Source organism: Macrobrachium rosenbergii, chromosome 27, assembly GCF_040412425.1.
Source record: "Macrobrachium rosenbergii isolate ZJJX-2024 chromosome 27, ASM4041242v1, whole genome shotgun sequence".
Taxonomy (NCBI): domain Eukaryota; kingdom Metazoa; phylum Arthropoda; class Malacostraca; order Decapoda; family Palaemonidae; genus Macrobrachium; species Macrobrachium rosenbergii.
The window spans coordinates 16,887,591-16,907,795 of record NC_089767.1 but is presented as its reverse complement, the minus strand read 5'-3'; the positions used below and the strand labels follow the sequence as shown (position 1 = coordinate 16,907,795).

Genomic DNA, 20,205 nt, shown 5'->3' with positions numbered 1-20,205 from the left:
TTTTAATTATTCAGATATAAAAACTTTTCAGAAAATGCTTTCTTTTCGTTGCTCCCCTAAAAAATATCATCAGAACGGGGAGAGTCAAAGCTAAGTAAATATTTTTATTTACATTTAAAAATAAAGAAACGGAACTCCAGAAGAGCCATATACATCAGTAATGAAATACATCTGAAAAATACATTAATACCTATGATTTTTATTTACGATTGTTTATTGTACCCCTCCCGACTAGAATTATTATAAGCCTGAAATTATCATATAGCACCGTTACAATTGCCGAATGAATAATAAAACTTTTCATTGTCTGAATTCACATTTTATCCTTTTGATCAACAAGAAAGGAATAATGTTTACCGTACGAGGGTCTCATTTGCTACTTCGAAAACTAGTGTAAAGACTGTTACCTACGTAATTATTGTTATTCTCCAGTTATGTGTTTTCCTTGGGCGACCAGAGGTGCGAAGAATCATTACTAAAACCTGGATATTTTGCATATACATTTCCTGATTAAGGAAGCTTTAAACAAGAAACTATTGTGCTTGTCATAACAGTGTAAAATAAAATTTCTAATTACAGAAACAGAAGAAATTTGATAGAAAAACTACATTAACTCTTCAGTTATCAAAGTCTAACTAAGATATGTAGAAAGAAAATTAAAACGCTCACAAGGAATTTCACTGTCAAGTTCTGACAATACATAAAAGGGCGAGGCTGAAAATGAATGAGCATCTCGAATAACCAACTTATTACAACATGACTCATATCATTATGGATAAATATACGCCTATTACGAGTTTGCATTATAGAGAGAAAATCTGTAAAGCTTAATGTTAGTTGAATCTTTATTTAAATATGGGGCAACATTATCCATTTCGTTTGGCTGTTTTGTAAATGTTTGTGTTCCCGACTGGAAGGGCGACTGAGTGGTCAGTGCAATTCTTTTAGGTTTTCTCTTGACCGGGGAAAGGTAGAAAACAATCACTTGTAACTGTTGTCAGCTCCCTTGGTGGTGTCTTTTAATAAAATCATAAGTTTTCACATACAATTATATTTTATTGTTAGAGTTAATACTTAGGACATGCAAGTGTCTACAACAATGGTAACCTAAAAGAAATATAAGTGAGTAACAATGAGATACAAATTTTAATGTTAATATTCTCGTAGCCATATAAAGGTCAATTTTTTTCAGGGATGCATTACAATTGGAGCATAGTCTTGTATTAAAGTCTTGTGGAATAAGAGTGTAACAAATATGTCAGTCGTAAATATGATAAATAATTTAGCCAAAGAAGGAAACTGGTGACTATGACAATTTTATTTAAAACTGTATATTCTATGGAAAACTGGATAATATATCATTTTATGCATAGGGAGAAAATACTTCTTTTTACAAGAGTAATACTGGCTGTTAATGGTAAATATGTTAGCCCTCCTTCACATTTTCAGAGTATATCAAAGATTTTAACGCTGGCTATTCTGACATACAAATACCCGCCGAATTTGAATATGACGTCTTTTTTTTTTTTTACATTTTTCGTGATTTTACAAAACTTGAGAAACATTATTAGCGAAAAATTTTAATTGAAATGTGTTATTTTATGAAGTTTTATTTTATCTTTACGATATATCTAAATCTTTTATGCTTTGACCCGAGTGAAATAGCAAAGAATCCTCAGGTTTACAGTGAATGGTCACTGAAAAGTCAGGAACACCATCACTTACATATTTATGTTGTTGAGCTCTTGGGCAATATTTTGCATAATGTGCTAGTTATAGAAATGAAAACTAAAGAATAATTACAAATCGTTTCTTCCTCAGGGACTGAGGCTGAGAATTTTTTATTATTAATTTTTATATTGACATTTTACAGCTTCTTTATATGTTGGTAATGTTGCATCCTTCGGAGCCAAGGGACGATTCTGTTACCAGAAGCATCGTCGAGAGTTTGTTGAAAACTTTTAATTTCCTTCGCAATAATTTGTTTGACCATCATTTACATATGTAAAAGTATTATTTTATCACACTGAATTGTTTATAAATTGATGTTAAATTTAGGTATCTTAAAATAAAATAAAATAGTTTCTTCTTTAGTGACCAGAATACACCCATAGCATTCCAGGGCGACCAACAGCTGACAGAGAGAGAGAATGTTGTGAAATCCTGACTTCGGACGGAGCATCTGGCTACCACTTGGTCGGCGTGGATACATAATACATAATCGAGTCGACTTTCGCTCCATTTCCTCTGTGGGTTGGATCCATGGATGGTAGTTGATAGGTCACAGGTACGGGAAATTTAAACGCGCGCGCTCACGTAAACACGCTCCTTTTGCATTTGTGCTGGTCTGTTTCTTTCATCACAAGTGGAATCATTCTTAATAACCTTTCATCAGCAGATGAAATCTCAGACACGCCCCTCAGGTATTCCCTTAGACTGGGATTTGATGAAAAATCCAGGATTCCCTCGGTTCTGACTGAGAATAAGTTAGGATTTAGTGTGCGTTTGTTTCTGTGTGTGTGTGCTGCCACCCACTTCAGTCGAATGACTTCCGTTGACCTAATTTGTTGCGTAAGTTGGCAGTGTGATGATAGAACAGGTTTTGGGAGGATTCTGCTCCGTCCTCTCCCGACATGGAACCAGGAACTTATTTTTCAGTCTCCTTGGGGTGAGACTGGGAGTCCCATGCCCTCCTCAACACTTTCTGCAACTTTTGAAAAAGGACCTGGTCGTTTCACCCTTTGAGATCAATGTTTAGAATAAAAGTGAACCAGCGTGCCTTAAAACTTCCAAAAATAACATTTCAGTAGATCTCATTTGTAAATATCTCACAAGAGCTGTCATATACTTTCGGACAATTTCAGAGGACGCTTTTCGCTTTGTTAAAATTGTAGACATGATTTTGAGACAATGTATGGTTCCGTATGTGTTTAATTCGTCCATTTGATATAAGAAAAACTGACGCTCATGAACATAAGTCCATCAGCCAACAAAGGTCTCCGCTGTTTTTTTTTTTTTTTTTTGTATGGCTTAAAAAGGTCACCGGAGGTGCGATTGTATGGATTGTAACTCTTCACCTGGTTCTGGGCCAGTCGAGACTACCCAGGGGCCCGGCCAGGTTACGGTGTAACAGTAACAGTCTGTCTTGCAAGGTTGAGAATGGATGGACAATCAAGTTTCAATGGCTAAAACCCTTCAAAGTTTTCGAGTAAATTCGATTCATTTGGTGGTATTCATATCATCAGTCCTGCTGGGGAGCAAAGGTAATTGTTGTGTATAGTGGATTGCATTTCGTATTGGCAGACTTGGTGTCTGAGTGTTCAAGTATTCGAAGTCACGTAAACAACTGAATATGTATGGCGTTGCAGTGTGATGATTACCATAAGTACCCTTGACAAATGACAGTGAATATAACGTTTATGAATTATCTTTAGCATGGATCAGGTAAGTAAATGTGGTGACTTAAACATTACTATACGAAGACAGTGATGAAAAAGAAAGGTTTAGACTATAAACAGGATAGTACGAAAGGAATGCCCTCTGCTGAGGTTGACGGTATAAACGTAAATTATGAATTTTAAGCTCCATTATGCATAGGCCTGCCGGATAAAGTGCTACCTGAGAACATAAAAAAAACATTTCTGTTAATCTGAGTTTACGGTCAAGTTTGATTTGAAGCAGTACCCATATTACTTCGCAAAGTGAAAAATGTTGCAATTTTATGATGGGCTCTATTCTGTGACTTCGTACTTTCGTCTATTTATTCTGGGGCTGTTTTAGACAGTACTATGCTAATTTTAGACAGTACTATGCTAATTTTAGACAGTACTATGCTAATTTGGAGGCTGAAATACCGACAACACAGGGCCCAATAAAATCCTTGTATCAAAGTAATGAAAGGACTTGTTAAAATTAGTCATTATACCCTTGCATTTAGGCTATGGCGATCGAGGGTCAACTGAATAATTAGTCCTCCGTCTAAGATGATATGACTAAATTTTTTTTTATTAAGAAAATGTACATTTACAATTCTTACAGTTTGTAATATTGTATATGCATCATAATATATTTACGTAAATAAAATTAGTAATTAAAGTATATTCACTACATGACAATTTTTACTATTCATCTAAATATGTTTTTAAATTACAAACATATTGACTCGTGAATACATTTTGAACAGAAGTTTTAAATCCTATTTTATTTACAATGAAAGTTTTTACAAATTTATTTTTTATCCATTTAAGCAATTGCGGGTCAGCACTTATATAAATCCTAAGTATCTTCCCATCCATATCCCTGCTATAAAATCAGATATTAGGACCATTGTCGTATTTTCATCCTCTTTTAAGTTTGCATCAAAATCAAACTTGAAAATCCTTAACCTATTACTTGTTTGCAGTTCACAACATGATTCTCATACTTGTCCTGTAGAATGAAATTTCTCTGGAAACTGACATTATTGAAAAAGAGGTCTCTTTATTTCGTCGCAGTCTAAAAAGGGCAAAACTGTGAATGATGGTGCTACTCAAGTTTTATATATATTTTTGGTAATGGAGCACTAAGGTATATTTGACGACAATTATTGCACCAGCACATTTAACGTGAAAAATTTAATGGAATTTTACTATAGATGGTTAAACAAGAATACCCATTATTTATGTTGATAGTATATATGTAAAGTAGTGTTTTGAGTATCTTTATAGTAAAGTGTATTGCAGGTAAATCTGGTAGTTGTGTGTGCTGGGTGTGGTTGGGGGGAGGTTGTTGTCGTATATAAAAGACTAGACAGCAAAACTTTTCATGAAATCTTGATCTCATGCAAGAACAGACCAGGTACTCTACAACAAGGTGTACCCATTGTACAATCGGCTGTTCTTTTTGGAGCTGGATTTAGTGTAAGTAGCCGGTGGGTTAAACCACAGTCAATATATTGACTCACGGTTAACCACCTGTTTTTGGACGATGTTTTGAATGGATGCATGAGCCTGTATCATGTATTATCCCAAGTTGTCTTGTATATCGTGCTTCTTTTGTAATAGAATCCGGTGGGATTTTTAACCTGCGACGAGTGCTTAAGAAACATATTTGTTCTATATAATCGTTTTTGCATAGTTGACCTGTCATTTCATTCATTTTGTAAGCAGGCTCGATTACTTGACAGTCAAAATTTGAAACACGTATGTGGCCTAGAATACTGAGGACTGTAAATTTTATATTGTAAGATAATTATTTTTTCTTTTATTGGCGCAATGGGCCGGTAGCAGAAAACCATCAGGGATTCATTTTTGAAGAGTATTGTCGTTAGAAAAAGGCCTTGAATATTTGCTCCACATAATGTAGATTACTAATCATAACTGTAAAGACACTAGGCTTAACTGTAAATACTTGGGCTTATCTAATCGACAGCACGCAGGTCAAAGGAATGATAAATTCATAGTTTACTTAACTGAAGGTTTACAGAAGGCTTCTCAGCAATATTTGCATGCTTTGAGAAAATTCCTTCGCTCTCATTATATCTCAGTGTATATCTCAACATGTTAACTAATGTAAGTTAACCGTGATATCTCGGACATTCCGTAAATGAAGCATAGTGGCATGCCATTACTTGAGTTTGTAATAGCATACTGATCTTTGGTAGGTTTAGTTATCTTGCTGACAAATTTACGAACTGTACTTGAACTCAGTGCTCCAGTCTTCAAACTTTAACTACTTTTTAGGCTGCCGAAGCTTTTTCCACCTTTAACTGATTAGGCAGATGTTAGTTACTGCATTTGTTGAACGATTCTGGTTGTGCTCTTAATTAATTTGTACAGTATCTTAAGTCACCGGTGATATTCAGTTTTAGGTTCAACAGAATGCTCGCCAATTTCAAGCGATTAGATCATTATTCATATCTGTATTGTTTATCAACATTATTTCCTGATTAGTAATGAATTGGCATAGATTATCAAGTCAAAAGTAATGAGCAGACTTTTGAGCATATTATGCTTGGTATCGTATGCTACAGTTGTAACTAAATGGACTTAAAGTTAGTTTCTGTATTTCTTAACGTATCAGAATCTGATGAAATTAGCTGCTACAAATTAAGCTAGTTATAGACCCTGTAGCAGATGTATTTGCATAAAAAAGTAATTTTTTCTTGTAAGCTCCCGTTACCATAAACACAGAAGATACAGCTCGACAAGGATTTTCTTGCATCGTACACCATAGACATGAGCTTGTCAGTTATTGATAGGTAAAGCTTGCTATCCCATAAATGTTCCTCAAAAGCATTTGATTGCTCTAGTGAGAGAATCTGACATGAAAATATTAGAAGGTGAATTCATTACGAATAGAAAATATTACTTGATCTTAGCGATGACTTTAACTTGATTAGAAAACTTTTGAGAGATAGGGTGATGAAGATAATTTTTTAAACATAAATGGAAGAGTCGGAAGCTGTACCTCAAAATAGCACTAAAATTGTTTTTGGAACTAAACGTAAATACAATTGGGACCTGTATTTTGGCAAGGTTTTTTTTCAGATTTTAGCAGAAGGTAGATCGTTAATAGTTGCCCTAATCCTGTTATTAGTTTAATCAGAGTATAACTCTTATAAATCTACTTAGACCTGATACCAAGGACATTGCTTTCTTAACTGTACAGATAGTGATCACTGTCGCATTGACTTGCATTGTAGGTCATTAATAAGTGTCTGTATTCAAAGGTATTCAAAAGTTAATGATCTCTTACTCAAGTAACTGTATTATAGTTGTCACCACAGCCATGTTAGTTTCCAGTCCACAGAGAAATACTTTGAACAGGTCTGAAATTTGCGCTCACTTGCATGATCTGAATTTTAACTAGCAAAGCGCTCTGATATAAGCTGAGTTGTTATGACGTTGGTGAAGTTAGAATTTTTCATCAGTAGCTAGATAATAGATAAGGGTTTTAAAATGAAAATATACCTGCAATTTTCTAAAGTACCTAAATTGTTAAGTCATATGTTTGTACATTCCTTGTTTAGTCCTAGACTCTGTGGAATTTTGAACAACGGCGAGGAAAACTGTCGGTAAGGAAAACGGTTCGTTTTTTCCTTAGTGAACCGATTATCCGGCTGGGGAGAAATACCTTTAAAAAATTTTAATAATCTGTTGAGCGATTGTTTAGTTTTTATCGTGAAGGCATGTTATGTGAATTGATGTACGCAATATTTCGTTACATTAAGTAGCTGAAATAAACGCTGCCAGATCTTGACACACTGGAGATTTAAACGGGTATGAAGGAAATAATAATAATAATAATAATAATAATAATAATAATAATAATAATAATAATAATAATAATAATAATAATAATAATAAGATTCTTTATTTCGGTTCAGGTTGTATACTCCATATACATGGAATATACAAATACAATACACACAGTCTATATACATAAGGTAACATGATAAAAATAATTATCGGCAGTATCCACACAGTTGCTGAAGAAGTAGAAAAAAAGTATTCATAATTACGGTAATGATAGTAATTATATGGAGAATAATAGAAAAAAGTTAAAAATGATAACAATAACAAATACAGATTGCAGACGATTAATTTCCATCTGGGGACCTTAGATGGTTACTGAAGTCAGGTCCAGAAGGCTAAATAGGAATATTGAAAATTGTAAAACTCTACAATGATATTAATCACAGTAATAATAAAATAACAAGAAACGTAGAAATATAATAATAATAATAATAATAATAATAATAATAATAATAATAATAATAATGACAGATTCTGGAGATGACGCTTCAAAATTGCAAAAATAGAGAATAAGTCATTTAAGGAACAGACGCCTCATTATTCCATCTTTCCCACAATCTACATCTTCTTCTTGCCTCACTGCTTAGGATGCTCTCTATGAGCGAATTGCTGATATTTCTCAGCCGGGTGATCAGACTGGACATTGTTCACCTCACAATGATTTTCAAATTATCCAGGCGGTTTTCTGTGAACATATGCGTGGCTGAGTGATAGAGAGGAGTGTTTGTGAGGCGTCTCAGAATGTCATTGTGAATAACAGTGATACGTCTCATGGACTCCTCGGGTATAGTTCGTCCAAAGGGAACACACATATATATATATATATATATATATATATATATATATATATATATATATATATATATATATATATATATATATATATATATATACCAGTACAGTACGAGCGGAATAGCAACAGTTTCGTTTCTCGGTGACAGAAGGCAAACCTCGCAATCATGTTGCCAGTTGCGCATAGTTTACAACGTCTCTGTTCTATGTCTGCCGTATCTTTTAGGTCGTCCGTGATAATGTGGCCCAAATACGGAAATTCATGCACGAATTCCAAACGATGATTTCCGAGGAAAATTAGTGGTTCTGCAATATGCTTAAACGATCTCGAGAGCACCGACATACACTGACTGGGTCTTGGTTTCGTTGTATAGGATATCAAATTCCTCTGCATATTGGCAGTAGGTGTCGATGAGTCGCTGGAGACCTTGTACTGATGGGGAGATCAGAACCATATCATCAGCGTAACAGAGGTTGTTTATTATTGTTTCGCTGATAGTGCATCCGATTGGGAGTGAGTTCAGTTTGACATTCAGGGCATCTGTGTACGTGTTAAACAGGTATGGAGAGAGAATGCCCCCTTGCCGGAGCCCGTTTAGCAAGCCGAAGGTGTACGACAGTACGTTACCTCATTTGACACAATTGCTGTGTGGAGAACCAACAACATAAAATGACAATCAGATATAGAGGTGTGCCTCGTTTGCGCAGCTTCAGGAAGAGCTTCAGGTAGAGTTTCAGGCAGTTTACTCTGTCAAATGGTTTTCTCACATCTACAAAACATAGGAAAACAGGAGAGGCTGATGATAGGTAATAGTTCAGCAGTTCTTTCAGGATGTAGATGCAGGTGTCGGTTGAGTGGTTTGCTTTAAAGCCGAACTGGTTGTCAGCAGTGTGTAGAAAGGGGAGAAGTCTCACTAGAAGAACAGACTCAAGTATCTTCGACGCATTTGTAGTAATTGCAATCGGGCGATAATTGCCAGGGTCAGCTGCATCCTTTAACTTGTTTTTTTTTATTAATGGTATTAAATGAACTAAGAGTAGGGAGTCTGGGAGAAACTGGTGAATTATGCACGGACTGAATAGGGCAGCTAGCAAAATGAAAATTATCGGATGGCAGATTTTGAAAGCTGCAGCAGGCAGACTATCGCAGCTGGGCGATTTATTATTTGGTAAGTTGCTTATGGCATCGCTGATGCTACCTGGCGTAATACGATCGGCGAAATGAAATTGATCGTTTATGCAATTCAGGATAGTGCTGAAGTGATCGCCCCACATTCTTGCGATAGCCTCGTCACCGATGGCTTCTCCTACTCTCTGTGATAGCTTTTTAATTTTGGGATTTGGGGATTGAATGTCCTTCCAAAGATGGGGGTAATCGTCAGATTTTAATTTTCTAGACATTGCATCAGCTCTTAGTTGCTTTTCATTCAGTCTGCAATGCTTAAGGGCAAGTTCGAACTGCGCTCTCGCCTGCCTCATTGGCAGTGCAAAGTGTCCTTCCCTCGGGCTACCATTTTGCCTCCACAGTAGAAGCATTTCTCGTAAATGTGTATAAAGATCTTTAACCAAGTCATTCCATCCAGGTATATTACGAGAGTTGCCTTGACGAGATCTAAAGGTATCCCTTTAGATCTCGTATCCGGAGGCAAGCATAGCGGAAATTATATTCGAATATAGAATTCTTTCAGATCTCTTCTGTGATGATCGTTTCTACATTTTGGGTTGGTGCACAGTAAAGCGTCTGCCGGTTGAGCTATTGACCGCAGCCTGGTTTCCGTGGTTTCCCTAAAGGATCTGGTTTTCTGTTGGTTTTTAAAATCCCAGTTAACAGCAGGTGGGTGACCAGTTAGGAAGTTCACGGTAGGGAGGGATGGGGTACTGAATGACACCTGTAAGGGGATGTGATCATAGCCCGTTGCAAGATCGTAGCAAATGTTGCAGGTCACAATAGAATCATGAAGTTGTGGGGACATGATGCAGTGGGCCAGCCAGGAGGTTGTAATTGTGTCCGTTCTATTTTGTGCATAGGTATAGGAGGAGGGAGGGAGGAGCATTACATCGCTAATTCGGAGAGCGTGATTTTGACAGAAGCGAGTAAGTTCCTTATAAAATTGTTATGTGGGGTGAGAATTAAGGTCCCCATTTATACAAATATGATCAGCCTACCATTCTATTAGATTTTGTCAAATTGTTCAGATTCTTGACCATTAATAAATTCAAGATCCAATTTAATATCGGCAAGTGATTAACAATAATAATTACCCGATCTCACGAAGAAACAAATTTAGAACCAGTGCTGAGTTCATTATTAATAATAGCTCATTTTTGTAATACAGCAAACTGCAGTTAGTGATTTTCCTTGCCCCATAGCTATATAACCAAAGTAGATGATTCCAGTCTTCTTGAAACTGGAGACTTAAGCACTTATAATTATTATTATTTGGATCGAAATTTTTTCCATCTAAGTAATTAACTTGATCATTTTCTGTTTACAGACAAATTTCGGTCCAAGGCTACAGCCGTTTCGATTCGTTTCAGTACATAACTAAAGACAATTCGATACTACTCAAGGTCTTTCCACTGGTCGATGAAGGCATTCAGTGAATGAATAAAAAAAAAAAAGTAATACTTTTGATTACTAACGTCACCACGTGTAACAAAGCAATTTTTTCCTTTTCAAAACTCTAAATCCAGATAGAACATTCAGTAAACTAATAAACCCAATCCCTTAACAGAGAACTATGAAATGTCCCCCAATAAACCGAGGTTTGTTACGTGACTTGTTATTGCAAATGTATTGCTTTTAAATAATCAGTGTGGTATTCAACTCTGGAGTAAGAATGTCGTCAGTTAATTTTTGATAGCCTTTTGGCGAAATCAACGCGGTAGGTTTAGATTTTATTAAATTAGAATCACTATATTATCAAGAGTAAAAAAAAAACACAGAAAAAATAATCAGTAATTTATGAGAGCTGTAAAAAGTACCAGACATTTGAATTTTGTAAATTTTGATTTAGTTGTAGGAGATAAATATTTCTGTACATGTCGGATGAGCGGCTATAAATCTTAGGAAAAATGCAACAATTTTGATGAAAAAACTCATAAATGTTTGAACAAAACAGTTTTAGTGTCTAAATTGTTGTATGGAAACGAACTGGGTTGTATCTAATCGGCTTTAGAATACTGAAACGACTTCAGAAGGAACCAGGAACCCCTAGAACATCAAAAAAGGGGAACTGTTTTCGAGGTAGAATGCTATTCAGCCATCACGATAAGGTAGTAGTAAACTATTAAAACAGGTAAATATTTTATATCTAGTTGGATAAGCCTAAAAAAGCCTCTTAATTTGTCGATGACCCAAGGGTTGAATCGATTACCAGTATATTTACGCTTTCACTTTGTTTCACTTTGTTTGATTTTATGTACAGCCCTCCACAGGGATAATCCCTCTTTGGCGGGCCCTTGTACGTTTTCAAAATAAGGTGCTTCTTTTATTTTATAATTGTCTTTCAGTGTTTTCTCGTCAGTATCGCAGCTCCTGCAGAATAGGAGAGTCTTTAGTTCTTTTTTAAATCTTTCTTTTTGTATTAAATTGCGTAGAAGTTTATTAGTCAAAGCCATGGTCCGTATTATTTTTCACCTTTGACACATATATTTTATATGTTGTGCACTTATTGCCATCATTTGTTTTATATGTAGTATCACTATGGCCTTTCTTTACACAGTTTTTACACTTGAAGATGTAAAAAAATGCTTAAATCATTTTTGCCATAAGCACTGACGTTCCTGAAGGCTATATATTATATAGTTTAAATAGAAGTACGAACCTTGAGACAGGAGTAAGTTAATCAGGTTTACACAGTACTGAAATCTAAACTTTTTACCAGAAGTGTAATATTAAATAGTACAAAGTTGACTATGGTCAGGAACTGCATTCTTTCAAGTTTATTTTTAAACATAGAGGACAGTCGACTCTATTTAATGTGCTCAGATAACATCCTAATAAACCCCATTCCATTCATGATCTGATCCTGGTTTGATAGTGAGTGCAAGATTTGTCACGTTGAATATTTTAATATTGATATTCATCCAGTAGCTCAGATTTGTTTACAAAGCCTGTCTATTAACTTAGAGTTAGTGGAGTACTTTTAGGTAATGTGGATAACTCAGAAATTCATCTGGTTTATGGAGGTAATTAACTGTTGTTCCTCGTGAATGAGTCGTTTCTGACATTCATTGCCAGATAAACCAGGTTTTTGAGGGGTTTCAAGTGCGTTGCTAATTGATACCCAGCATCTAGTTGTAAAAAAAGTATCAGAATACCTTCTGCCCTTTCTCAATATCCATCGTATTGGCTGAAGGATATATATCATATTAATTCACATTTAATACTGATTTTGCATCCTACAACCCACGTTCTCCATTACGCAGCTGAAAGCGAAGTTCAGTGAAGTTTTTAATGGCACGTCTTCCAGGATGAACACTTCCATTCTGCTTCTGTACTGTTATTGCTTTGCTTACGTTCTGTATTGTACACCCAGCAGTTTTAAAAATGCCAAGACAATTTCTATCTAGATACAGTATAAGGCATAGGGGTATTCTGAGTATTCCTGTTAGGACAGGCACCTGAGTTTAGGCCGATCAATTCACTACATTGAATAGCCGCGTTATATGCCAAGATCTTAAGCCACCAAATAGTACGATAGATCTAAGACCTCTGTTAGGGCTAGGGTTAAATTTACTTGGTAATATAATAATAATGAAACTTTTGTTTCTTAGGTTTCTGGGCATTTTGACTCGATGCTCACGTTTAATCCACGACGAAGCAGTTAGAAGTTCACATTCCTCTACGACAATATGATGTGGCAAATTGCTTCTGAATGGTAAGGACGTGTGGATTACGTGTTTTACATAATCAGTGCTATAGAAGCATATGGGCTATGTACAATATAGCAGAAAATTGCGATGATATGAATGAATGCAGTAGTTCATTTTTTGTTCAATGATCTAGTTTTTAGTAAAATGGAGGATAACATGTTCAGGTTAAAGCTTTAAGATTGCACATGATAATGTACGCTGGTCTATTGCTTGAATCCTCCTAGGTATCCTAGATGAGGTGGAAATAGTTTGTCCTTTTGCTTTTCAATATTCCATCAAATGGTGATTTTCTTAAAAGATTTCCTGAAATAAAAATATAAGGACGATTATTTGATTGATCCCAAGTGGTATTGCTCTTGTGATTTATGGGTCTAATACTGTAACTGATTTGAAAAGAATGAATGCTGTGTTGTAAATGGAGTTAGGTTTGATAATTTGTAGCAGTGAGTTGAGACTTTACAAATGATATTCCAGGCTGCCCTTTTAAACATATAATTAACGTTTATGAGTTATCCGCCCTTATGCATATTAATTTTACAATACAGACTGCACTTAGATTTTTTCCCATTTTTTAAAAACTGATATTACTTATATTTCTTAATACTCTCCTTAATGTCAAGGGGTATGTAGGTAAACTCATTAGGGGAAGGTTTAGGCTATATTTCATATACAAGTAAGTATTGCTTCCTATAGAGTTTTTTTCCGTTGCAGGTTTATTGCTACGTTACATTTGAGTTAAAGAAAACTACATGATTAAGTATTCTGATGAATTATGGGAGGAAGACAACAGCAAAAATTACAGGTGCTTAAAATGGAAGGAAAAGGAGATATCTCAATTATGATAAAGTAAATGAAGATCATATGTAAGTAAATTAATCAAGAAAGGTGACATGGAGAATTATCATTGTTTCCATATATAAATGAAGAACGTAGAAATCAGGTGTACCAGGCTCTAAGTGCTAAGTAAAAACCCCCCACCCGATATTCTCATCGGCCCAGAACAGCTTCCACGAAGGCTTGGCTGTTCAGTCCAGTTTAGGAGCCAGGCTCTAGTTCCACTTCACCTAGTGAGTATGGGAATAATTTGATTAATGATATTTCACTGCCAACCACACGTCATGCCACCTCCTACGCATCTGATATGTCTGCAATATCAGGCTCGAGTCAAACTTAACAGGATTTTGTTTCTTTGCTGCAGTGTGCAGGCCCATTATCCTGCTTTTGGGCTGGCTGGATTGTAGTTAGGAACACTTGGAATCTCATTAATCCATTCATGCATGCCACTAATAGGAAGAGGAGCCACTTGGGTACCTGACAGAGTCGGGTATCCCCCTTGCATCATGAACCTATCAAGGATGTACAGAAACCCCAGGTTCATCACACCACAAGACTGGATAGGTGGCTTAGCTGTGCTAGGGGTACACTCAACATTGACAACCACAATTAAGTCTCATTCATAGAAAGCCATACACCCAGTGTCGAAGACCTACACTGCCTGGCTCACCGAGTACACCCCCCACTACCCATTGGCAATCAAGTAAAGCAAACCCCAGAAGAGTAGATGGATATTGGTGTAGGGCAAATTCTCTCCATCACTGGCTGGTGAAGGCAAGGTACTGATTGGAGGGCACCCAACAGAAACCCACAGCTTCATGGTCTCACAATAGGATGGCAACTCTTCCCGAAGGCTTGTGGATCCCAAACACAAAAAGCGGAGTGCTCGGAGATTCAAGACCACTAACTGCGGACAAACTTTTACAACCAACATGACTCGAGCTGGGGATGGCTAGCATGGGTGTCACCTCCCCAACTCGTCCCAAACACATACCTCCCTAGTGGATATCATGCTGCTATCTGAGGCTTTATCTTAAGGGCTCATTACCCCCCTCCGCCCAAGGGTGACAGTGGCAACTAGTGTGGATCTCACCACCGTGGATAAACCCTTCTACAGTGTGCCAATGATTTAAGAATCAATACCTCCTTGTGCGGTGCAACAGTAAGACACTGGTTGGCATCAGGCATTCATTGGAGGTGACAGGCCATTAATCTGCTGGTAAGTTGATAGCTAGGGAAATATCTAACAGGCCTGGACCATAATTACTCCTGCCATTTACACACACATTGCCATGACTGGAAGTGTGTTAAGGTGAAATTCCCTAGCCAATGACAGACACTACGTACTAAAACAGATGGAATACATGAAAAGTGTTGGAAAGACCATAGGCTGAGAGATCATAATTGCAACTTAAATTGCATTTTATTTCATTGAACACCTTTCATAAGAAAATAGACAAAGTTTTAAGAAAACAAGGGCGTGGAAACAGTCTTAAAACAGAATAAACTTTTTAACTGTCAACCAGTGAGAACTATTTAATACTAACAATGGAAACCAGAGTAAATAAGAGCATAAAAAATTAGAAATTAAAGAAATGTTACCGGCTGCCCATGAATCTAATTATATGCCAAGGACAGAAATGAACAGGTGGTGTAGGAGTTTACTCTCCTGCCGCAACTAGGAAATATGAAGCAAGAAAACTGGAGAAATATTTATGAATCGCCTTTAGTTAACTGCTTTCAAGTATGTCAACAAATAGGATCGTGGAGGAATGAGAAATAGTGGAACCAGGTTGCAATATCGATGGTAGAAAAATTAATCTTTTAAGCATGAGGCACGAGACTATTCAATAGGTTGGTCCAATAGCTAAAGATATGTAGAAACAAGGAGATACCAGACAGTTTTTATGGCACCGTTGAAGTAGTTTTTCAAGGAAATAATAAACGAAAATTGGCTAGAGGACCTGATTGATGAACTAAACAAGGGCTTATAGGAGGGATTCCTGTAAACAAACAGGAAGAGAGAAACCTTACTATTGGGTTATTCCATCAAAACTTGGATTACCATGGGTGAGTCTTTAAGTATTTTTGTATGAAATTGTGTTATAGCTTTTTATGAGACCATTTAGATAGGTTGTAATACTTAAGATCCTCGTTATTCTGCGAATGTGATTACAGGAATAGGAAATTATGGAAATATAGTAAACCATGAGCAGCAGTGCTAAAAGAACCAAGAGTTGAAAGCTAGTGTTTACTGTACAACTAACATGGTCATGTTCAGTGAATTTCTGAAATAACTAAAATGAAGGACTTTGAAGGAAATTTGATCCTGGGTGTGGACTGTTCAAAAAATACGAAATAACATTAATTGCTGAAGTGGAGTTGTTTCGCTTCGAGGTGTTTGATTATTCCCAGTTGTGGTTCAATGCTGTTATTTAGTAAGAAAAATGCATTGTTTTCCACCTTAAGGGCTCTGAGCTCTTGCACATGAACATCTCATTTCCGATGATACAATGTAATAAACTAATAAAAAGGCATATCATTCATTCGAGACATTTCATGAAAGGAAGAATTTTTATCTTTTATGAGACAAAAAATGGCTAGGTTAATTCTCTTGCTGAAGGAATTACTGTAGAAAAAAGTTTTTATAACTATTTTAGTAGAAGTTATGGGCACCTGTTAGAACTAGGTACTTTGACTTTTGAGAACTCAGATGTAAAAAGCCATTAGAAGGACCGTATTTGTAGGTAACTGAGAAGATAAGCTAGCCTCGCAAGTAGGATTAATGAATTTAACGACACCAACTGCGAACTTACTTAACATGTAATAGCCTTATGTAGAAGGATGGCTATAGGTACATAACTCACCTTGCGGCTATTGATGACTTTTTTACAGCTCAGCTTGATGCATTGGGAAGACTTTGCCCAGTAGCTTTAGAATTAAATTATAAAGTACTAGTTAGAATTAAATTATAAAATACCAATTCTGTGCCTTTTGCAAAATTTGCATTATAGACTGATTTTTTTATTACTTGAATACAAGTTACTATAATAAACTCACCTTGAAGCTATTGATGACTTTTTTACAGCTCAACTTGATGCATTGGGAAGACTTTCCCCAATAGCTTTAGAATTAAATTATAAAGTACTAGTTAGAATTAAATTATAAAATACCAATTCTGTGCCTTTGGCAAAATTTGCATTATAGACTGATTTTTTTATTACTTGAATACAAGTTATTACTAAAATAAAATGGATTTTCAGACAGATGTCCTTGACAAAACAGTGCAGCTCCTACAAAGACAGACTCCATCTCTGGCCTCCTTAGTAATAGAGACATACACAGGATACCTGAAGCCAAACGTTAGCGAAGCGATTCCTTATTTTGGTACCCCGCAAGCAAAAAGACTTCAATTTTCCATGATGTCATCAGTTAGTTTCTTGCCCTTCCTGGTAATCTACACCAAGCAAGTTTTTTGAAGGAAACAATGGACGACCTTTGAAAAAATAAAACGAAGTTGTGTAGTAAAGGTAAGTTGCTTAATGAACACGAAATGAAGTTTTCGTGAAAATGTATTCTTATTCAGGTGGGATAGAGTTGTTCAGATGGAGCCAGAACTCCTGATTTAGAGGGTCTGGTTTTACAGAAACTAAAAAAAATGCGAATTAATGAAAATAGTGAGTTAGCGAAAGATGAAATTGAAGTTTATGACTGCCAATGCCAATATCTTGTAAGAATACTTAGAAGATCTAAATCAGAGATGGTGGGATATTGTTGGTAATAAGTCATTTTGACTATGTAAAATTGTTGAAATTTCTTAAAAACCACGATACTAATAATGCTAAGATACGCGACTGTTTATTGTAATTTGCTAATTAAAACTTACGCCAAGAAGCCAGGTCACTTTTAGTGAAATTTGCATTGCAGTCCGATTTTCAGTTATAGCAGTACCATAATATTCACTACAGCTGATACCAAATAAAATTTCGTTTCTTATGGTGCCTTTATTAAAAGACATCTTAAAAATAGTCTTAGAAACTCCTTGTCCCATCTGCGCCCTGTTAAAGGAAGGGGCCTAAGTATAGGATACTTGTGGCCTGGTTATACGATTTTTCTCTGAGCTCAATACCCCGTCAGCCAAAAGATCGTAATTTAGCATGAAGTCATTACCTCCTTCCTCATCTCTTCAGGGAAGTGTCCAAAGCCTGCAAGCCTCAGTGGAACAAGTAGAATCGACACCAATGATGCCTTGGGATTCCACAAATATCTACTGTTGAATAGAACCTAGTTTTGCTTATCAAATTCCTACAATGCTCACCTGTGCTGATGATAAGGATGAAGTAGAAAAATATGGTCCCATTGACATGAATGTTGGAAAGAGTCATCTTTTGGTAGAGAGAGATTATAATCTTACTTCCTTCGACTATCAAAACCAGGATAGAGTTAAAAATATTTGATTGTGCATGTTTTAGTTTATCAGGTCATAACATTTCCTGTTAACCCAAAGTCTAGTAGGGTTCAGCTTTGCTTCTTGTAGTTTCAAAATACTGTGGTAGCTATAGTAGTCTATCATATGAGCTGTAATTCAGTAATTCAGGATACATTTTCAACGTTCGTGTCTTCTCAACTTGATATTAGCCATCTGATAGCTTAGTATTATTCACGATACAGGGATCTTTTTATACTTACTCGAATCGGTCTGATGTTACCTATTAAAATGATTTACTCAGAATTCTCATAACTTTAATATCAGCTAACATATGGCTCAGCCTGTTCTAGGATACGTAGTTTTCTTGCAAACTCTTCCAGTCACTTGAATATCTCCCGTCAGTTAGTTTAACATATTTCAGGATATAAAGTTTAATTTCCACTAAATTTTCCATCAGCCATATTTACAGTATATACATATATATATATATATATATATATATATATATATATATATATATATATATATGTATGTATATATATATATATATATATATATATATATATATATATATATATATATATATATATATATATATATATATATATATATATATATATATATATATATATATAAATATAAGCCGGAACATATCGAAAATCAAAAATAACTTTTTATCATTGAAAAATAGCATTATTATGTTTTACATCTCAAATTATGATTAGCCATTTTGGGGCCATATTTCTTCCGTCGGATATACTTCGTCAGTAAGTCAGAAATAATTTCTGAAGACGTCAGAAGTGTCGAACGTCGTAAACAGTATATTTTTACGTAAGATTCATTAATTTAATGGGAAAGACTTCAGCACGTTTCAAGATAAATAGTGTTTTCCAATAAGATTCATTAATTTACCAAGATAAATAGTGTTTTTATAAAATTGGCTATCAGGCAGCTCAGTATTTTTAGTATGCATATTTTTTTTAAAGTAGCTCCCATTAGTTTAATATCAGTTATCACGTAGTTCACTATGATCCTGGATACGTAATTTGGTTTTTACTTGAACCTATTATCAGTTTGACAACAGTGGTATAGCTCAGTGTTTCTAAATTATATGTAATTAATTTTCTTATTCGATATTAGCTATTTTACATGCATCAGGATAGATTTTTTTTAACAAGATATCGGCTAGCGAAAAACCTAGCTTGTTTCGCGATACCTACTTTTTTGTACTTGAACCTCTTAAAAGTTTAATATAGCCTTGTCCTAGGGTACATAGTTGTCATTTGAATTTTCTAGCAGTGTAATATCAGCTATCAAATAACCGGGTTACATATCAGGATACATAATTTTTTGCCTATAATTCTTGTTAGTTCATTATCAGGTATCAGGTAGTTGAGGATATTTCAATTGACAGAATATTAAAATTAGTTTCATATCAGTGCAATTTTAGCTATTAGATAGTCATGGCTACATTTTGAGTATAGTCATGGCTACATTTTGACTATCCTATATGAATGAGTCACATATATTTAAGGATAGTTTTTTTTTATTAACATTTGATTTTCAGTATCAAGTAGGTCATTCTTCAGTGCATATTTGCTTTGGTTTAAGATTAGCACGAGAATAATAGTAGTTTTTTCAGATTTTCAATCATTTTTCTGATGTTTGCGTATGATCAATATCAAAACGTTCATTGATTAAAAGGATTCATTTTTACTTAGGTGTGGAATATTTTCGTAGTGGTCAGTATAGTTAGGAACATTTTTGTGTAATAAATCCTGTGAGGTATGAATTTCTTTAAAATACATATTTGCGGTAGGTGACTTTTTCATATATTCTTTTGTCAATAAGTCTTTAAATATTCTTAACTAGCTTCCATGATACAGTAGTAGGTACTTGGATTGAAGCTTTTCTTATAGTTCTTGTCGCCTTCATCCATAGTTTATTTCAATAATTGATTTACATCAGAGTTTCTTT

At 35.3% G+C, this 20,205-nt stretch overlaps 1 long non-coding RNA gene across 1 annotated transcript; it reads left to right on the top strand.

The window, feature by feature from the left end:
• Nucleotides 1–3,107: 3,107 nt before the first annotated feature.
• On the top strand, nt 3,108–18,681 carry LOC136853445 (uncharacterized). The gene is made up of 5 exons (XR_010857459.1): nt 3,108–3,263; nt 12,867–12,970; nt 13,677–15,869; nt 17,063–17,329; nt 17,990–18,681. It is a non-coding gene; the product is annotated as an uncharacterized lncRNA (long non-coding RNA).
• Nucleotides 18,682–20,205: the final 1,524 nt, after the last annotated feature.